The following is a 21130-nucleotide window of genomic DNA, read 5'->3' on the forward strand; positions in this document are numbered from 1 at the left end:
TTTAAAAAAAATACTTTCAGCTGGTGTCATGTGAAATTGTGAGTAACGGGAGGCTCCCCCCATCTGAGGGATTGATTTGGTTCGTTCCAGAGTTTTCGGTAGGTAGAGCGTCTCGAGCCAACGGCAGCATCACAGCCGAGTGAAGATGGCGGATCAGAGAGTGATGCTGTCAACGAGAGTTTGAGTTCATCTCTCATTTTTAAACTTGTGAAATCTTTGCGGATCCCTTACGGATAGCTGTATCAAAGAAAACTGTATCGGTGAGTCATGTTTTGTGTTTTCTTCAAAACAAGCGCGATTTTGCCTCTTCAGAACTGCAGAGATGCTACGGCTAGCCGCGCTAACCTCGTTCTGAGGAAAATCACAGGAGCGACTTCTCAACGTGTTCTTATTTAAAAACAATTTTAGTTTTCAAAAACACTGCTATATTTTAAAAACAGTGACGTTTACCTCTCTCCAAGTTCAGCTGTTTGTATAAAGACCTCGTCTAGCCGCTGTAGAGACTGTTTGAGCCGCGGTGGAGTTGAGTTTTACAGTTTAGTGGAAGTTTGGAATAGTTAGTGATTTTTATCTACATATCCAGCAAGTGTTTATGTAAAGCTAGTATATATACACATGCACAAATCAGCGCTTTCTTGCTCTTTACACAGCCTTAATGTGCAGAAACAGGATCAAAGTGTGTGTGAGCATATGTAAGTTAAGTCTGAGTTTCATAGCAGCTGGGACAAAAGCAAAGCGGGGTGCTTGTTGCTATTAAATACATCTGTTTATGTAAGACTTTATGGGCAGATTGAGTCTGCATTGGCACCTTCACGCAGTCCATAGAAAATCCGAGCTGCTCTGCAAGCTTATGCCATAGAGACTCGTTTTGGGCAGTAATGAATTTTGCATGGGTTTCAGTCAATGCTCTTTTCTCTTTTAAAGGTGAGGCGAGAATATCTCATGTGTCAGCCTGCAGTTACACAGCTGTGTTGCTTTTGAAAATCTCTTTAAAATGATAATTCAGTACGTGTTGCTCTAGCTGGACGTTAACAGAATATGCTCTTGGATTTGTAGTACTATGTACTGTCTGGGTGTTTTTATTTGTGTGCCTGCATGACGGGTTGTTCAGGTATTTTTAAACAAGGTTGGATCTTGTTGACGTATACATTTTTTATGACCAAGATTTTAGTTCAAAATGTGTGTGTATATGTGTAATTAAACTTTAATTAACATGTAGTAATCTTTTTAGGATTTTTTTTTAAACTGCATAAATATTTGCTGTTTTTCTAATGCTGTGAATGCTCGTTACGTGAGAATTTTCGTCATGCAGTTTAAAGCTACTTTGCATGTATAACGTGTCATAGGACGTGTCTCAGCTTTCCAAAACAACCCTTTGTGCAGCATATATAACCAGTATTTATCATGTGATTGACTTTTTGAATATTGAACTATAAGGAAAGTGTTTAAAAAATATTTAGCATTTTTATGTACGTTTAATAATCAAAAAATTGATAACAAATTAAATGTATTCCAGTAAGTGATTCAGTGATACTCAATTAGTCATCAAACTTAACACACTCCTTGGCTTGTCCTATTTTGCCTGCAAGGAATCTTGAGACATTTTTATGAATGATCCTATTTTCTTTGTCCTGAGGCAATTTTGGATTGAAAACTCGTAGATCAAGTAGTCAAGCTTTTTTATAACCGTTATGTTTCTTAAGCTTTTATTTTTGTTTCGTAATATGTAATAATTCTGTGTAATGCTAATTATGCTTGTTGAATATTGACTTGTAAGAAAAATGAAGTTCATTTATATTATGCAAGTTTTAATTATTAATATCAGTCATTTTTAATGATTATTGAGATTGGATAACATGTGAAACTTATCTCATTGACTTGTGATTGACTTGGATTATCAAATTGCTTTCAAATTTAACACAAGCTTTGGCTTGTTCTTTTTTGCACACGTAATATTTGGAGATATTTTTATTAATGATCATACAATTATTTTCTCCATCTTGACGCCTTCTTTAAATATTAAATTGAAGTCTCACAGATAAAGTAGTTTAATAATAGCTGTAAAAAGCTTGATTTTAGACTTGTGTCTCTTGAGCTTTTGTTTTGTCCTCGTTTCTCTTTCTACTTCCTGTGCAGACTACTGTGGTGTAAAAGTTTTAAAACAGGACAAATATATGTCATGATGTCATCCGTAACTCAGTTCGCTCTGTCCCCAAATCTATGACCCAATTAGCATTGAATTGTGGGTTGAAGATGAGTTTGGTTCTGTCCCAAGGACGCTGTAAAAGTCTGAGATAATTTGCAAATGAGTGTTGGGCCTGGGGTGGCTCTCATGCTTTTTTTTTTTTTTGTTGGTGTAATGGAAAATAGGACAAGATTTGGATTATGTTTCAATAGAGCTGTAGAAGAACCCTGAATCCCATTAGATTAATGACTTCAAATGACCAGGCTCTTTTCTTTAGCCTCATCTCCCTAAAGCTGGTATTAATTTCACTCCTTTATCTTAATTGCATGCATATAGTATTACTCGCTCACTAGTTCAGAATGACCTTTGGAATGACTGTTTAATGTAACGTGCATCCTAGGTCTGTAACTTTGTAATAGCATGAATGTATTGTCATGTTAGTTGTGTCCATGAAATGCCCCCTTTTTTGCATAGATAATGCAAACATGCTTTTTTTTTTTTTTTTTTGCTGCAGTGCAGTCCACTGAGTTTACTGTCATTTTCCACTAAAGAACAGAACAGAATATAGGGGATCAGATTTTTTTCAGTCCATTTAATCTTCAGGGAGCTGAGTCAGGTCCTGTGCAGCACTGGGAAATCAGAGAGATGTCGACACGGAGGGGATTCTGCAGCTTGATCGAGCCATGCAATGAAGGAAGCACTCAAGGAATGCTTGAGGAGATGAAGAGTTCTTCTCCAAACCAATAGTCATGAGGACAGAAAAAGTAATAATAGCAATGACACCACTAGTAATAATATGAATCATCTAATATATATATATATTTTTTCCGAACTGATTGTGTTAAAAGAAGTGTTTCAGTGCTGGAATGAAATTAACTGAGGCCACAGTACACTCCAGTACACTGTAAAAATGATGTTTAAAGTAAATCAAAAGGACTTTTCACACTTTTTTGTTAGCCCTGGGTCATTTTAAACACTGAATTAACTTATGGGTTATCTTGTTTCATGTTTCATGCTGCTTATACACCCTAAAAAACCCCGGGTTAAATTGAACCCAATTTGTTTGTTGTTTTTTCAACCCAAGGACTTGGTAAATATAAGACAAAACATTTTATTGGTTTCATTTTACCCAGCAGATGGGTTGATTCATTTTTATATTCATATTTGAAAAATGACATATATCGGCTGAAATATTGGCCTTGGTGATGTAGCCAAAATATACTGCAACTGCCTCCATAACCTGCCCATAAAAAACAGTAAACAGTCTGAGGACAAATTTTAACATCCAAAGTATTTGTAATCTGTATCTTTATGAATAAAATTGTTTATTTTAATTCAAAGCATCAGGCTTTTCTATCATTAGACAGATGCAAGCGAAACTCATTTAGGTGTTTCACATCACGCACCTGTATGTTGTTTTGCATAAAACTGAAAGATATACAGCAGTTATGATTTTATAGATGAAATAAAATCTGCACAAACCTGTATGTATTTTACTGAAGAAATGCATCAAATCATTTGCAATTAGCACTTCTCTGTCTGAAGAGTATGCAAAATCCTAGTGATAAATGACTGACCCAGGATCTGAGTAACACAAAAACAACCCAAACATTGTTTGGACTATAAATGTAAGAATAAAACAGTCTCCACTTCATTTAATTTGATGGTGAAATGACTGCTTATGTTGAGGGGTGTTTTAGTGACTGACCAAGGGACACATCATCTAGCCATGACATTAGGTATATAACGACTAACTGCGAGCCGATTGAAAATTTATTTAAATGTGACTTCAAATTTGATGAGAATTTTTTTCTTTTCATCTTGCCTCGGTATAATGCATATTAAAGTTCAAAATGCAGCGCTGCTTCGTTTACAGGAAACCAAGTCGTGGGGAAGTCGTGGCCTAATGGTTAGAGGGTTGGACTCCCAATCGAAGGGTTGTGAGTTCGAGTCTCGGGCCGGACGGAATTGTGGGTGGGGGTAGTGCATGAACAGCTCTCTCTCCACCTTCAATACCACGACTTAGGTGCCCTTGAGCAAGGCATCGAACCCCCAACTGCTCCCCGGGCGCCGCAGCATAAATGGCTGCCCACTGCTCCGGGTGTGTGCTCACAGTGTGTGTGTGTTCACTGCTCTGTGTGTGTGCATTTCGGATGGGTTAAATGCAGAGCACAAATTCTGAGTCACCAAGGAAACGTTTTAATGCCACCTGCTGGCAGAGAATGAATCTGCGTCTCATTCAGCTCGTCAGCTATTTCATGCAGATATTTTTATGTATGGTTTCACAAAACTGAAGCCAAACAATTCGGTTTTTGTTTCAGAATTATACAATCTACTTTAAATTAAAAACTGCTCATGTTCGTATATTTGTTTGGATCATGATTAAAATGCAGTGGTTGCCTCTAATTTTAAATGGAAAAAGCACAGACAAAGCCTTATTTTGTTTATATGAAGAGATTTATTTGATTTGTTACATATTTATTTGATTTGGGGCTTATTTTAAAATGTAGAATAGATTCTAACACCACAGCGTTTCACACTGCACAAGTTTGCCATTGCAAGTGTGTAGTATACCTTTACCCTGGGTTAAAACGAGGTTAAGAACAGTGAAAAGTTTCATGTTTAATATGTTAGTTGCAATTTCTCTGTAATTATTTGTGAACTTTCCTGGCAATTTCTGAGTGAAAAATTGTTTCTTCACAAAATATTTTTCAGTGGAGGGATTTTCATTTTTTTTCAACATTCAAGCTACCAAGATGTTTACTCGCCGTCTCCAGTTGTCAGTTTAGTAAGTTTGAAAGACTTTTGTTGTAGCTTTGATCGGGTGTGCTGACTGAAGCCCGGGAAACGAGCCCAGAGCGGTCTGCTGAAATGGTCTGCTTCATGTACCCATGCAGAGCCTCTTTTAGCCCTCACTTCACTGAGTCAAGAGGCAGAGACAAACAAACGATCATCCAGTCTTCCTCTGCTCTTTAACAACAGATCAGTATGCTGAGCCTATATTGCTCTTGTTATTAATAAAAATGGATGCTGCAGGGATTATTGCATGGCAGGGGTCAAGGGGTGCAAGTATTAATGACATGCTAGTTTAATATCAGATCAGTTCTGTGCGGATTGCCAGCCCAGCAGAGATATAAGCGTCCTTCATCTGCAAGCCTGTGGGGCTTCAATTAGCTTTGTGTTATCTTCACAGGTTATGGCATTGAAGGGAGCAATCTTTTTTTTTTTTTATCTAATGGATGATGAATTATGAATGGTTATTATTTAAGAGAGGGAGTATGTGGCTCTTTTCACAGGTGTGAACTCAGATAAGTGATCATGTTAAAATCTATTAAGGATTCTTTTGGATAGCTATAATTTATAGTTACTTGCAATATAAACATGGATTTGTTAGATTAATCCGACCTGTTTTGACAGGTTGTTTTTAGGCTACATGCATTTTTAGAACTCATTTCTCTACACCTGTTTGCACACCTATTAACCCCCCCCCTCCCCTCAGGTTACCCTTATGTATTTCTGTTTATCTGCCATTTGCCAGCAAATCTCACCTGGTTTGAACTCCATTAGATGGATTCTTTCTACATGCCACAAGATATTATGTCTTTTTCTAACTCGATCTATCTCGCCGCACAGCTGCGGGTTACAAAAAAAAAAAATGCATTGCCTTTCGGTCTGTTTATTTTTTTTCCTTGAAGTCTCTCCAGGGATAAGATTGGGTGTGACTAATTGAATAGCCATGTAGGGTAAGCACAATTCTCCTCTCCTGAATGTAAGCCTCATTCTCCTGATGCGGATTCACAGGTGAGGGGGTTGTGTGGCGTTTCATTTAAACTTGATTATCAGGAAGACCCTTCTGAATGGCTTATGCTGGACACACATTATCAAGCTGCCCTTCTGGAGAGAAGCCTTTGTCAGAGAGGTGGTCTCCATACGGTCTGTCTCTGGTGCTTGTATCACTGCAAGGAAACATTAGTGTGTCATTTATTGTTTATTTATTTATTCTTTTTTTTTTTATATAGTTTCTTCTGGGGTTAAAGTGGCAAACATGCATCATCTTGATTTACATAAGAATGATGCAATATCACATTTACATATTTCCTTTTTTTTGTTTATTATTATTTTTCTTAGATGCTGTAGATCAGACCTAGTGCTCTTTGAGAGTTCAAAATGTAAAGATGGAAACCATTTAAGTGTCTAAATGAAAAAAAAAAAAAAGTAAAAATCTTTGCATTGACTTGAATTCTGCCTGGACTTTAAAGTGGATTGAAATCTTTTGTAGTTGTGATAGTATCAAAATAATGGTTTCTGATATTCATATTAGTGTTTTAAAAAGCCTAATAACGATAATAATAACTGGATATAATAAACTGGAAAACGCAAATTAGAAATGAATATTTTATAATACCTATATAATATTATTTTCCCTTTTGATAGGAAAATTACACTACTTTTCTCTTAATTTATTTTCTTGAAAAAGGTAATCCCTTGAGTTGTTATATTGGCAAAAACCTGCTGTTTCAGAGAACTCTGGTTTACAAGTGTGTCTCATTACAAAACTGGTGCAATACTGTAATTATCTTTCCACAAAAATGTTGGAAATTATGCGAATGTGAAAATAATGCACAACTGGTGCCTGTTGCATTCCCAAATGAACATTAAAATCACAACATATAGAGAGATGACAGTTACTGCTTTGAATCATATTATCATATTCTCTTTTAGTTAATTTGACAAATGGTTTGTCAAAGCAATGGCATGAATTACAACATCAAAGACATTTTATATTATTATCATTAAAGTTTACAAATATTTTCAGTTCATTACTAAACTGTGGCAGGACAGATTAGACTCTGGCAGATTATCAATTCATATAAAACATTGGAAAGGTTCTTTGGGGAACCTGAAATTGCTGTGATTTTTAAAGGTTGCATAAATGTTAAAGGTTCTTTATTAAAGCACACATTCCAATAAAAGATCTTTATTTTTAGGAGTTTAGATGTTCACTACTTAGATGGTACTATGTTTAAAGTGAATTATTTTTCCTTAACAGATTTTCTTTTCATCCTCTCTTGGAAAATCTTATTGCAAACAAAGTCCGATTTCTCCATCTTTTTCTCAATGTCAGGCTGTCCAGCTGTTTGAGATGTTTGACTTCCTCCATAGGGCTTTAAAGTAGAACATTCACAGTAGAAGTCAAATGAGTCACACGGGTTTAGTGGCCTGCACTGTGCTGTCCAGCAGCTTTTTCAAGTGATCCATTCTGTGCCATGCCGCTTTCCATTCCTATCACACATCTCAGGAAAAAGAAAAAAGGAACGTTTTACTACCTGTACTAGCACTCCCATCCCTCTGAATATGTGAATATGCAGACTAATACCATAACAAATAATCAGATATGTATATAAAAGTGTATCATCGTCCTCGCTAGAGTCCAATCTGAAATGCATGCTAATGAAAGTCTGCCGCAGACCAGTGTTAATCAGTCAACACAGACCAAAGGGGTGGGTAGTGCACCTCTAGAATGCTTTTACCCCTTAGGTTAAAGAAATGGTAGATTGATTCAATTATCTGTAAATGAGAGATCAAAGGACTCAGAAAAACAACATTTTTGAAGTAGCAGCGGATGATTAGTTGTTCTAATCTCTTCGGGGTTTTTCTGCCTTCCCATCAAGAGCTCTTGTACACAGTGGCTGTTACAAAGAGCGGCGCTTCTACTCTTTCAAGATGAAACCTCTCTCACTTCAGTCCTCATACTTATCTGGAAGAGGTAGTATGTTTGTCCATCTTTTAAATTGTGTCTTCCTTAATGCAAAATGTTATTTGTTTGTATTTTACATCTGTTTTTCTGTTTGTAAAAGGTCTCTTTGACCACATTTATCTCAGTGAAAGGGTCTTGATAGGTTGTATGGCTGCACACATTTACTGCCAAGAACACCTAGAATTAAACATTCTTGACATACTTCCTCAATCATTGAGCAGGGCTTCAGACTTAGCGACCATATTCTGTTGGTGCGACAAATTTTTGTGAGCGGTCACTTGTGCGACCACCGTGTTGATAATAAGCTCTCATAAGCTCTGTTGCATTTGAGGAACATCAAATGTAGGGCTGGGCGATATATCTAACGATATGATCATGTGCATCTAGTCAGTAAATCTGGTTTCATGATTATCGCTAAATCGCCATTACCTGCTTTTAAATGGAGCGACATTTAAAAGACAGAGCCTTAAATCACTGTCAAGCTATGCAATATCGCGTTCATTTTCGAAGCCCATTCATCTGCAATAATGAACGTGATATTGCGTAGCTTGTATCGTTAGATATATCACCCAGCTCTTCATAATTCATTTCAGGGTTTGTACAATCTTTTGAGAGAGAACTTCAGGCCTTTTTTTTGCGATATGAAATCTAATCAAATTTTTTCTTACAAAAATGGGGTGAGCACACTTACATACAGAGCAAGACAGCGCTCATGTTGTTTGAAGACGGTGAGCGTGCGGCGCTCACTCTCTCTCTCTCTCTCTCTCTCTCTCTCGCACTGCTCTCTCATGCGCTCTCCCTCGCGCGCTCTCTTTCTCTGCCCTAGTAAACTGACAGGACTTAAAAACACATGCAAATGATAAACTTTCTCTCTATGATGGTTAAGCTGTGCAATTAATCCGCGAATCACATTCGTCAAGGGCCGGGGAGCAGCTTGCCTGTACAGTTAATGAATAACGGATCAACTACGACAGCCTACATCGCACATCCTGTAATGTTACTATCGTGGATTCGTACATTGTGATATCGATGCTTAAACGACACATCGTGCAGCCTTAGTATGAAGTAAGAAAAGTCACAAACGTTTTCTTCAGTTTGCTACTAAATCACACATAATCAGTTGATCGGTTCCATATGCTAGAAAAATAATGGTATATTTAATAATGGAAGATATATATTTTCTGTATATAAAAAGTAGATTTTGCACCCGTTACTGTTGTTAATAAAAGTATATTTTGTTTGATTATGAAAGACCGTAGTATCAGTAAGATCTGACGGTATAGGTTCTGCTTTCGGTACTGGAAGAAAACAAATAATGTACTATGTATTTTTGCTTAATAATGTTGTTGTGCACATTTAATCTCGCCAAACATTTCTAATGTGCAATCATATTAAGACGTTTGTCCTTGAGATCTGCGTGTACTCTCATGCACGCCGCGGAGGCTGTCTGTCAGTCACACACACACACACCACAACGAGCGCACGCACATGCATTAACTGTACGTAAGCTCCTGCTTAATAATAAAGAGTGACGATGGCGAAGAGATTTGCTTAATGTTATCGTGCACATTTTATCTTACCAAACATTTCTAATTTGCGATATTATCAAGACGTTTGTCTGTGAGATCTGCAAGAACTCACATGCACGCCGCGGAGCACACACACACAACAAGAACGAGCGCGGTACACACATAACAGTACGAAACTCCCGCTTAATACAAAGAGTGACGATGGCGGAGAGGGCAAAATGTTCCAAAGTGTGGTTATACTTCACTAGACTTAATGCTGACTAGGGCTGCACGATATTGGGAAAAAATGACATTGCGATATTTTATTTTTCTGCGATTATATATTGCGATATTTTTTCTTACAAACACAAATTGGGTGAGCACACTTACATTCTCATTTTAAATGATTTAAACATCGACACCATCGTGTCAATTGATTAATATGCACGAGGGAGAGAGAGCAAGAGAGCGCTCCTGTTGTTTGAAAACGGCTCGCTCTCTCTCGGTCTCTCTCTCGGTCTCTCTCTCTCTCTCTCTCTCTCTCTCTCTCGCTCTCTCAATTCAATTCATATTGCTTTATTGGCATGACATACAAAGGTACATATTGCCAAAGTATTGTAGATAGCAGAATAGAAACAAACAAAACTAAAATGCATATATTTTCATAAGAAAAAAAATTACATGCAAAATAAATCCATATACATTTCTATAAACATTGATGGTACTTCTAATGTTCAGAGAGTCTGTCTCTCCCTGTCTCTCTCTCGCGCGCGCTCTTTCTCTACCTGTCACTCTTGCGCACGCTCTATCTCTCTGTCTCTCTTGCGCGCTCTCTCTCTCCCTGTCTCTCTCGCGTGCACTTTCTCTCTCTCTCTCTCTCTCGCGCGCACTCTCTCTGTCTCTCTCGCGCTCCCTCTCTCTCTGCCCTGTTAAACTTGCATGTGCTTTTCAGTCCTGTCAATGATAAACTTTCACTCTATGATGGTTTAGCTGTGCAATTAATCCGCGAATCACATTGGTCAAGGGGCCGGGGAGCAGCTGGCCCATACATTTAATGAATAACGGATCAATTACGACAGCCTACATCGCACATCCTGCGATGTGACTATCGTGGATTCCTACATCGCGATATCGATGCTTGAACGACACATCGTGCAGCCCTAATGCTGACAACCCTCATTGTCATAAGTGCAAAACAATATTTGCATGTAAGGACGGAAGCACAAGCAATCTGTCAAAGCAAAAGTGCATTATGTGTATCGACTGCCTAGCTAACGTTAGCTCGTCTCTGGTTATTGCCCCATCTAAGTCAGGTATGTATGCTAAAATCATGTTGAATCAACGTTGTTCACGTCATTTAAAATAAATGTAAAATCTCCCTGGTTTGCTAACCTTACGTAGAAATTCTGTTGATTTCTTTTGGGAAAAATGATAATGAAATCAACATATTTTCTACTTGTTTTTAAAATTCCAAATAAGGAAAAATCAGTATGTAAATGTAATTTAAATGCACAGCACCTCAAGTTAGTTTACAAAATAGCCAATTGCCACATTTTGCAACCATTATATTTATTTATTTAAGTTGCAGCTACTATGAACCAACCAACTCCTCCTAACACCTCTGGTCCAAGACAAGCCCATTATTAATTTTCCTTTAAAAAAAATATAAAGAAATGTTAATTCTGTTCTCAACTTGTTCTTGAAAAAAAACACACACACACACACAACACAAAGTACCGATAAGAATACCGTTAAAGTACTGGACCGTTAAGCAGTATCGGTAAGAGTAGTAATACCGTTAAAACCTTAACGATACCCATCCCTATCTGTAACAATAAACAATACACAAAAGAAAAATTATTAATGCACTTATTAATGCAAAACAATAGTAATTTTATGATTAAATGACCTAAATGATCTTTATTTTGAATACCCCCACACATCATCCCCCAGCGGTACCAAATCTGCTCCTGGTGCCACCTTCTGTATAACTTAGTGGCGCTGGTGCCACTGCTCTCAAATGTTAGTCTGGAGCCCTGTTGAGTTGGAGCAATCAAGCAATAGCTGATCTGATGTGGTTTATGTTAGGAATAGATATATCCATTGCAAAATGATATGTCGCAGTGCATCACAATTTCACAATTAGAATGATAAGAAAACTTTGCTTCATTTTTATCTTGTACAGTTGCTCACAAATGTTTATGAGAAATGCTTTCAGCATTTGAGCTTGTTTGGATATAACTTTTTCTTTATTACTGTATATTTTTTTATAATGATATTTAAAAATGTTGTTTTTGTATTTTTAATTAAATTAGAGTTTTGTATTTATTCAGCATGTACATTTCAAACACAATTTCCCAAGTCATTATATTACTTAATTGCACCTTCATTTGGGAAACCCTGACATGATATCACTATGATTTTGGACTCAATCACACGGCAGGTTAAGCTTCTCTCGAATCTATTGGAAAGGGTCATGTTATCTAATCTTCTGCCAATGGGTAACACAATCCTGTGGCTTTTCATATGGGTTTGTATGCCTGCTGACGGCATCATTTTCCACACTTTATTTCTGTAAGGCTTCATTTGATTTCAGATAATGTTTCAAGAGTTAAATCAATTGCTGTGCACTTTTCCTGACTGCTGAGATACACTGACTGTTATTACTCAGACTTCACACACACTCAGCATTTTAGGGATGCTCTCCTCTTTAAAGGGATACTTATGTCTATAGGCTCTTCAAAGGAAATAAATCGATAAGCGTTTTCTGTTGCTTTACCCTCTCAGAAGAGCCTGAATCCTTGAGACATACAGAACTGTGGTTGTTTTTCAAAATATATTTTAATTTAGCTAAGAGCACCACACCAAAGTTTAGGTTGCCTGTATTTTGGTTGGCAAAGAGGTGTTTTCTGCAACAAAATAATTTTCACAAGAAAAAATATTTAAGTATGTCATTTTGATGATCAAAGATAAGTTTTGAGGGATAAAATGTTTGATTACAGGGGGACTTTAATAAATCTTTAATAACCGGTACATAATTGGGTCGATACCGGTGTACCAATAAGCTTCAGGACAATTAAACTGTTATCGATACTTCGATTTTAACTAAGAATTAGAAGCTGCTGCTTCGTTTGCTCGACGTGCGTGTGATATCCAGCATGTGCTGTGTGTGTGCATGTGCACGCAGTCAGCCATTGCGGAAAGAGTTAAACATTCGAAAGTGTGGGCTCTCGTTACAAAACTAAGCGATACCAGTGTCAGATGCAATATATGCAGTAGTGTAATAGTGAACAAAGGAGGCAGCAAGTAATATAATTAAACATTTACAAACAAAACACTACATCTACCTCACGGAATGAGCTGTATAATGTCTCGCAACTTACTCCAACTCGCGAGACACATGTACATCAAATGTCAATTCAGCGTTAGAGTTACACTCACGAGACATTGCACTTATTTGCAATCACAAATGTACATTATTTGCGTGTGCTTAAAGGGGGTGTGAAATGCTATTTCATGCATACTGAGTTTTTTACACTGTTAAAGAGTTGGATCCAAAAATTAAGTTGTACGTTTGAAGGAGTATTTTTATTCCCAAAATTCTCCTTCCGGTTTGTCACAAGTTTCGGAAAGTTTTTTTCGAGTATGGCTCTGTGTGACGTTAGATGGAGCAGAATTTCCTTATATGGGTCCTAAGGGCACGTCTGCCGGAAGAGCGCGCGCTCCCGTATAGCAGAGCACTGAGAGGCTGAACACAGACATTCACTGATCAGAGCGAGAGCGTCGCGAAATGTCACAAAAGAAGTGTGTTTTTGGTAGAGATGTTCCGATACCCTTTTTCTCTTCCCGATACCGATTCTGATACCTGGGCTCAGGGTATCGGCCGATACCGAGTACTGATCCGATACCTGGGTGTGTATTTGTATATAAAGCTGTATATACTACTAGCCCTGTGTAAATTGCTAGAATTATTTTATGGTGTGCTTCAGACTGATCCCTTAATAAAACATGAACAAATACATGGTGAACTACTGTATTCATTACAGTATTTTTATTATCTGACATGAATTTGACAGTATTATTTATTTTCTTAAGCAAAAAAGAACTTCAAATGCAGCCAAAAATCTAACACCGCAAACTAAAAAAGGTATTTTAGTTTTACAATATAACTGTATAAAAAACTGCAACGAATAAGACTAGGAATATAATAAATAATATATTAATCAGATATTCTCTTTACAACAAAACAAGTAAAAAAAACAAGCAACCGTCTAGGCATAATTATTATTATTAATAGAGACGTATTATTATTACTACATAGAGACATAGCTAAATCTACTGTAGGCTACAACAGTAGCTTAATATATTGTCAATTTACTCATGTTAAACCAAACATTTATTTTAATGGGCTGCCATGAAGATCTCTGAGTGTGTGTGTTTATGATATGACAGTTTTCTCAAATGAAACGGTAAATTCTCATGAATTGACGGTTTATGCGTTCGTGTCCTCACATGGTGAAACACAGCAGAGACTACAAAACAGCGAGCTCCTGCGCATCTGCACCCGTCACCCACAGAGGTATAGAATTTACAGGAGTAATGTTTAAATAGTATTTTGCAGTTTAATATTCACAGACACTAGTATATATTCGGCTACCATCTGGAGCCCTGTACTTTGACTAACACGGAAGCGACTGAACACAGCGAGTACCAAATATACTCGGGAGTCCGTAACTACCGGTACTACAGAGACATACTGCTAACCACTGATCTATAATATAGAAGATGCATCACTGTCTGCTGGCAGGTTAGAATGCGATGAGCGATCCAGTCATATATAGATCAGTGCTGCTAACGCACTTTACATTTCTTCTTCGCTGCTCTAAACAGGGGTTGCTTGTGGCAACACAGCACAACTTCCTGTGTTTGCAATGCATTCTGAGCAGCGAAGAAGATCCGTGCAGTGGTTAGGCAAAGCTAGCAGTCATAACTAGGTCTTGTAATTGAAAATGGTATCAGATCGGTATATGGGTTCATGTACTCGCCGATGCCGATGCCAGAATTTTTTGTGGTATCGGAGATATTTCCGATACTAGTATCGGAATCGGAACAACTCTAGTTTTTGGTTGCCAGGGCAAGACAACCCTGCACAGATTACCAAAAAAAAAAAAACCGCATTAAGGGACCAGTGGATGGAGTTTATTTTTACAGAGCATCAACGGAGTTGTGCAAGTGTTTTTGTTTGTTCCCTGCATTTCGAAGATGCTTGTTTTACAAACAAGGCCCAGTTTGACGACGGATTTGCGTATCGTTTATTTCTTAAGGATGATGCAATCCCAACGAAAAAGGGTCACGATCGCGTGATGGAACCGCAGGCGGTGAGTAAAACTGCTTAAAATATCTCTGCCTCCTTGTTAGTGCGTCCACCTCCCATGCCGGAGACCCAGGTTCGAGCCCCGCTCGGAGCGAGTCGTCGCTGCTGCTGCTGCTCTCGTTCAGTTTTAGCCTCGGGATCTGATTCTGGATCATAAATAAACGGCTGAATCTGACCGTTAGCCATGGTTTGTTTTGGATGATGGTTTTTTTTCCTCACGGTAATGTCACAACTTCCAAACGCTCTCAACGCAAAAGCCTACTGGCACTCGTGATTCTTTAGCTCCACCCACACGTCACACCTCCAGCCGGTCGTGTTTTTCCGGGAAAAATCGGTACAGACTATCTTTCTCTTAAGAATATAATAAAACTAAAGACTTTTTAGCGTTATGAAGGATGCAGTACTACTCTATAGGTACTCAAGATTAACAGGATATTGAGTGAAAACGAGCATTTCACCCCCCCTTTAAGACCTTGCTGGTGAAATATTTTATTTGTGTGCTGTTGTAACATATGCTGCGCGTCCATCCGAAGCATCCATATAGCAAAATGCCGGTCAAACAGCACCTGGTTATTTAGTTACCGTATTTTTCGGACTATAAGTCACACCTGAGTAGAAGTCGCATCAGTCCAAAAATACACCATGATGAGAAAAGAAACATACAGGTCCTTCTAAAAAATTTTTGCATATTGTGATATAGTTCATTATTTTCCATAATGTAATGATAAAAATTAAACTTTCATATATTTTAGATTCATTGCACACCAACTGAAATATTTCAGGTCTTTTATTGTTTTAATACTGATGATTTTGGCATACAGCCAATGAAAACCCAAAATTCTCTCAAAATTAAAATTATCTAAAAAAAATTAGCATATTTAATCCGACCAATAAAAGAAAAGTGTTTTTAATACAAAAAAAGTCAACCTTCAAATAATTATGTTCAGTTATGCACTCAATACTTGGTCAGGAATCCTTTTGCAGAAATGACTGCTTCAATGCTGCGTGGCATGGAGGCAATCAGCCTGTGGCACTGCTAAGGTGTTATGGAGGCCCAGGATGCTTCGATAGCAGCCTTAAGCTCATCTAGAGTGTTGGGTCTTGCGTCTCTCAACTTTTTCTCTTCACAATGTCCCACAGATTCTCTATGGGGTTCAGGTCAGGAGAGTTGGCAGGCCAATTGAGCACAGTAATACCATGGTCAGTAAACCATTTACCAGTGGTTTTGGCACTGTGAACAGGTACCAGGTCATGCTGAAAAACGAAATCTTCATCTCCATAAAGCTTTTCTGCAGATGGAAGCATGAAGTGCTCCAAAATCTCCTGATAGCTAGCTGCATTGACCCTGCCCTTGATAAAACACAGTGGACCAACACCAGCAGCTGACATGGCACCCCAGACCATCACTGACTGTGGGTACTTGACACTGGACTTCAGGCATTTTGGCATTTCCTTCTCCCCAGTCTTACTCCAGACTCTGGCACCTTGATTTCCGAATGACATGCAAAATTTGCTTTCATCCGAAAAAAGTACTTTGGACCACTGAACAACAGTCCAGTGCTGCTTCTCTGTAGCCCATTTCCTGCACACGCCTGTGCACGGTGGCTCTGGATGTTGCTACTCCAGACTCAGTCCACTGATCCGCTGGTCCCCCAAGGTCTGGAATCGGTCCTTCTCCACAATCGTCCTCAGGGTCCGGTCACCTCTTCTTGTTGTGCAGCGTTTTTTGCCACACTTTTTCCTTCCCACAGGCTTCCCACTGAGGTGCCTTGATACAGCACTCTGGGAACAGCCTATTCGTTCAGAAATTTCTTTCTGTGTCTTACCCTCTCGCGTGAGGGTGTCAATGATGGCCTTCTGGACAACAGTCAGGTTGGCAGTCTTACCCATGTTTGCGGTTTTGAGTAATGAACCAGGCTGGGAGTTTTTAAAAGCCTCAGGAATCTTTTCCAGGTGTTTAGATTAATTTAGTTGATTCAGATGATTAGGTTAATAGCTCGTTTAGAGAACCTTTTCATGATATGCTAATTTTTTGAGATAGGAATTTTGGGTTTTCATGAGCTGTATGCCAAAATCATCAGTATTAAAACAATAAAAGACCTGAAATATTTCAGTTGGTGTGCATTGAATCTAAAATATATGAAAGTTTAATTTTTACCATTACATTATGGAAAATAATGAATTATATCGCAATATGCTAATTTTTTGAGAGGGACCTGTATATAAGTCGCACTGGACTATAAGTCGCATTTATTTAGAACCAAGAGAAAAAATTACCGTCTACAGCTGTGAGAGGGCACTCTATGTTGCTTAGGGTAGACTACAGGAGCACTGAGCAGCATAGAGCGCCCTCTTGGTAAGATGGTAACGTTTTCTCTGGATTCATTTTTAGTTTGTTTCTCTTGGTTCATGTCAAATTAATTTTGATAAATAAGTCACACCTGACTATAAGTCGCAGGACCAGCCAAACTATGAAAAAAAGTGTGACTTATAGTCTGGAAAATACGGTACGTTAGTTATCCTCTGATGGTGCCTATACTGTTAAAATCACACAAGGTTTACGTATATGCACAGTAGGGATGCACCTATCATGATTGTTCATGGCCAATTCCGATACCGATTTTTTTTTACAAGCAAACTGGCCGATTCCGATACCGATTTCCGATTCCGTTTTTTTTTTTTTTTTTTAAGCAACAAACAAGAAAGAAGGAAAAGTATACATAAACAAGATATTTAGTATTTAATAGGCCAAACTTGCTTTAGGCTTTTGAAAACAATAACTGTAACCATCTGATATTAACAGCAGTAACTGCACAGTAAGTAGACTACATTCAATACAAACATAGATGGTACAGACATCAGCATTTAACTTTTGTTTTTGAGTTGGGTTGAAACTACAGAGAACTGGCCTTAAATAAAAGATTAACTGTAACCATGTGAAATTAAAGACAATAAGTGCATTCTACAATCCAAACACCACAATCACACATTAAATAAGATGTTTCTTAATCAGCATTCAGTATTTTAGTTTTTAAATTTGGTTAAAAAAAAAAAAGGTCTTTACCAGTGAGACTAAATAAAAGTATGCTATATAAATACATTTTCCAAAATGTTAAAATCAAATAATGTTGGTGCAAATAAATCAAAGATGCAAAGTGTTTCATTCATCCAATTAAAAAAAAAAAAATATATATATATATTTATGTGTGTAGGGTAATGATTCACATCTATTTTTTTTTTTTTACTTGAGCCGATGAAAAATAAATAACTTATTGTCTCAAGTAAAAAAAAAATATAGATGTTAATCATTACCCTAAAATGTTTTAATTGGATGAATGAAACACTTTTTTTCAGTGTGCTACAGCAGGTGATTTTTAAATCAAATTAAGTCTATGTAATTTTTAGGTAAACTAAAAATAATCATCCTAATGCAGAATTGACGTTTTATTTTTGGCTTTTCAAACGTGTATGCAAGTTCTAATTAGAAAAAAAAAAAAAAAAAAATTCTGTTTTGTCACAGTTTAGTCCGTTTCGTTTCTCATCCAACACGTGAGAAGTTGATCTGAACATCTCTTCACGGTCTACTCGTGTTTAGGGCTCGGACCGGTACAGTAGACGCTCGCGCATCTTCAGTATGCAGGAAAGGCTCTTATTTGTGCGTCAGTACACCAAAGGCTGATCGCTTCCTGCTATCTGTGCCTCAGACATGAAACTCTGTATTTCCAGTGCTGATCAGCTGTCTGTGTCCTGATCTGTCCACAGATTTCGAAATACTCTTCCACACAAATGTCATAGGGAACGATTACAATGTAGTCAGTGCACGCGAGCGCACTTCCGGAAAAATCGGCTGAGAAAAGATCAAAAACCAGTCAGTCAACCGGTGCATCCCTAATACACAGTAGTGTTGTCACGATACCAAAATTATTGTTTCGATACCGATACCTAGTCAAGAATTGCAATTTCGATATTTTTTCAATACTTTTGCTGAACAGGGAAAATACACTCTCAAATATCATTGCTGTGCTTTATTTTAAAACCGGGACAACATTCTAATGATATAACACATGAACATATAAATGAACATATAAATGAACAGCAGATATATTAAACATTTGAACAAAATATGAAATGTCAAAATATAAAAAATAAATTAGAGCAATGACATTCAAGGTAAAGAAAGAATAAATTTAGCAGCATTATCTCAGTTATCATAAGAAATAGAGCTGCAACTAAAGATTATTTTTTCTGTCGACTAATCTAACAATTATCTTTTCGATTAGTCGACTAATCTAACGATTATTTTTATTCCAATAAATAATTAATCTAATGTTCTTTTTTATTAGCTAATAAATCCTTTGGATAACTTTACCAAAAAAAATATAAGTACAACTTCTAATATAATATTTCAACCTTTATTCATTTTCAACCTATGTGGTTGAAGTTTTTACAGTATATAATAATAATAAAGAGGCAAAGAAAATTATTTTACTATGGTAAATATGAGCTTATGATAGCATTTATAATTAAACCACAGTAGCCATAAATTTACAGTTGTCGGAGACGTCATGAAATGTTCTTTAGTATCACAAACCATAAAGTGTAGTCAGGGTTCTGCTATGGTTTAGCATGGTTTCCAGAGATCTGGAGCTGATTCGGGGTAGCTCGGTGGTTTGTGACTATTGTCTCGCGGCGCGCTGTCTTTTAAGGGGCCGTTCACATATCACGTATGCGCGCTCAAGTTCGTTATGTCCAATGTAGGCGTGCAATAAGCGCGCTCATAATGGAAGCGACGTGGTCGCGACGCACTCGTTTTTCCAGGCGCGTCCGCACCGCATCGAGTTAAAAAAATCTAAATTTTTCAGAATACCACAAGTGCAAGATTATTAGACCTGAACCAGGAAGTTGGTCACCAGTTCACGGGGTAACCAGTTAAACTGTGACACCGGAGAGCGGCAAGATGTTTTCCTCTGAGGTGCTCGCGCATCGTAGTTGTGCTGCTGTGGTACACCATGTCGGTTTTGCAAAGGGAACAAAAGGCCATTTTATTTGGCCTCTGTTTAAAGTATTCCCATACTTTTGATTACGCGAGATGTAAACAAACAGTATGACGCATATTTTTGTAGTCGACGTAATCGATGACGCTGACGAGTCGTGGCAGCACTAATAAGAAACATAAGAGTAATAAATTTATCTTGATTCTGAACTTTAAAAAAAAATATGAACATCGATTATATTAAACAATGTTTCTGAACTCAGAAGATTAAATGTCAAAAGATAAATAATATCAAGTTAAGCAATGGCATTCAAGTAAAAGAAAAAAGAAAAAAAGGAAATGTACAATTAGCAGATATATATGAGATATTGTAACTTATTCTGTCAGTTGTGCAACCTTTTCTTTCAGAGGAGCCAGTGAGGTTTATTGAGCGTCATCTTTTTCTACCAGTCGTGGACTGGCGGCCACAGTATCATTTGTGCTTGCACATGCAGCCTAGTGATGCGCGGGTCCGGTTTTTTCCAACCCGTGGATCCTGCTTTTATGGAATTATTTGGCCCAATGCAGCCCACAAATAAAGTACAATTTCTTTACCCACCCCGACCCGCGCATCGGGGACATCACGGAAGATACGTTGCTACTAGACTCATATTTTTCGTTCACTGAAGCTCCTCCCTCCACAGCAGCATGCGAGCAAGGTGCTATTAGCAGCGCATGCGCAGCTCTTGAACAGCTCTGTGATGTGACGGAGCATGTTATTTGTTGAATGTAGTGAACGAATCCTTCCTTCACTGAACGAGATCGCGAGATATTCTCATTCCTGAATGAGTTTAATAAACTGATACATCTAGTTCGTGAATGAAATGAATGAGTATACAGGGTCAGTGAGCCAAGCATGTAAATCTCAATCAGCAGATACAAAGCGCAGAGCAGATACGCTCGTTTTCATATTTAGCATACAGAACATAAGTCCACGTTTAATCCCCGATTAATGTGAATATTATATATGACGACCAAACAATTAAAATGTTAATTATGCAAGAAAACCTTGTGCTTTGTTCATCTGAACAACTTATTTAAAATATGCGATTATGCACACATTTTAGTAAAGCCAAATCAGTTTAGTAAAGCCACTAATGCAGCCATCTCGCTGTAGTGCTTTTTTTTTTTTTTTTTCGGCTTTCGTGTGGAGAAAACACACAGACGTCCATAGAGAGGCACTGGAAGCGTGCGTTGCACACACCAACATGAAATACGTCTCTTACAAATCTGGAACGCAGTCATTCTTTGAAGTATCGATGTTAATAAATTT

The 21130-nt window shown here is 37.7% G+C and overlaps 1 protein-coding gene across 5 annotated transcripts in view; it reads left to right on the top strand.

The window, feature by feature from the left end:
• Window positions 1-21130, top strand: part of LOC127970087 (bifunctional heparan sulfate N-deacetylase/N-sulfotransferase 2) — a 130199-nt gene that overhangs the window by 472 nt on the left and 108597 nt on the right. For 3 of the 5 annotated variants that reach the window (XR_008156517.1, XM_052572342.1, XM_052572345.1), the window contains exon 1: window positions 94-260. The exons of 1 other annotated variant lie outside the window; for it this stretch is intronic. The gene's annotated coding sequence lies outside the window, so the exon portion shown is untranslated. Of the gene's footprint in view, window positions 1-93; window positions 261-21130 lie in introns of those variants that run through there. One more of the 5 variants, XM_052572344.1, reaches the window with a different exon arrangement.

This window comes from Carassius gibelio, chromosome B13, assembly GCF_023724105.1.
Source record: "Carassius gibelio isolate Cgi1373 ecotype wild population from Czech Republic chromosome B13, carGib1.2-hapl.c, whole genome shotgun sequence".
NCBI classification, from domain to species: Eukaryota; Metazoa; Chordata; class Actinopteri; order Cypriniformes; family Cyprinidae; genus Carassius; species Carassius gibelio.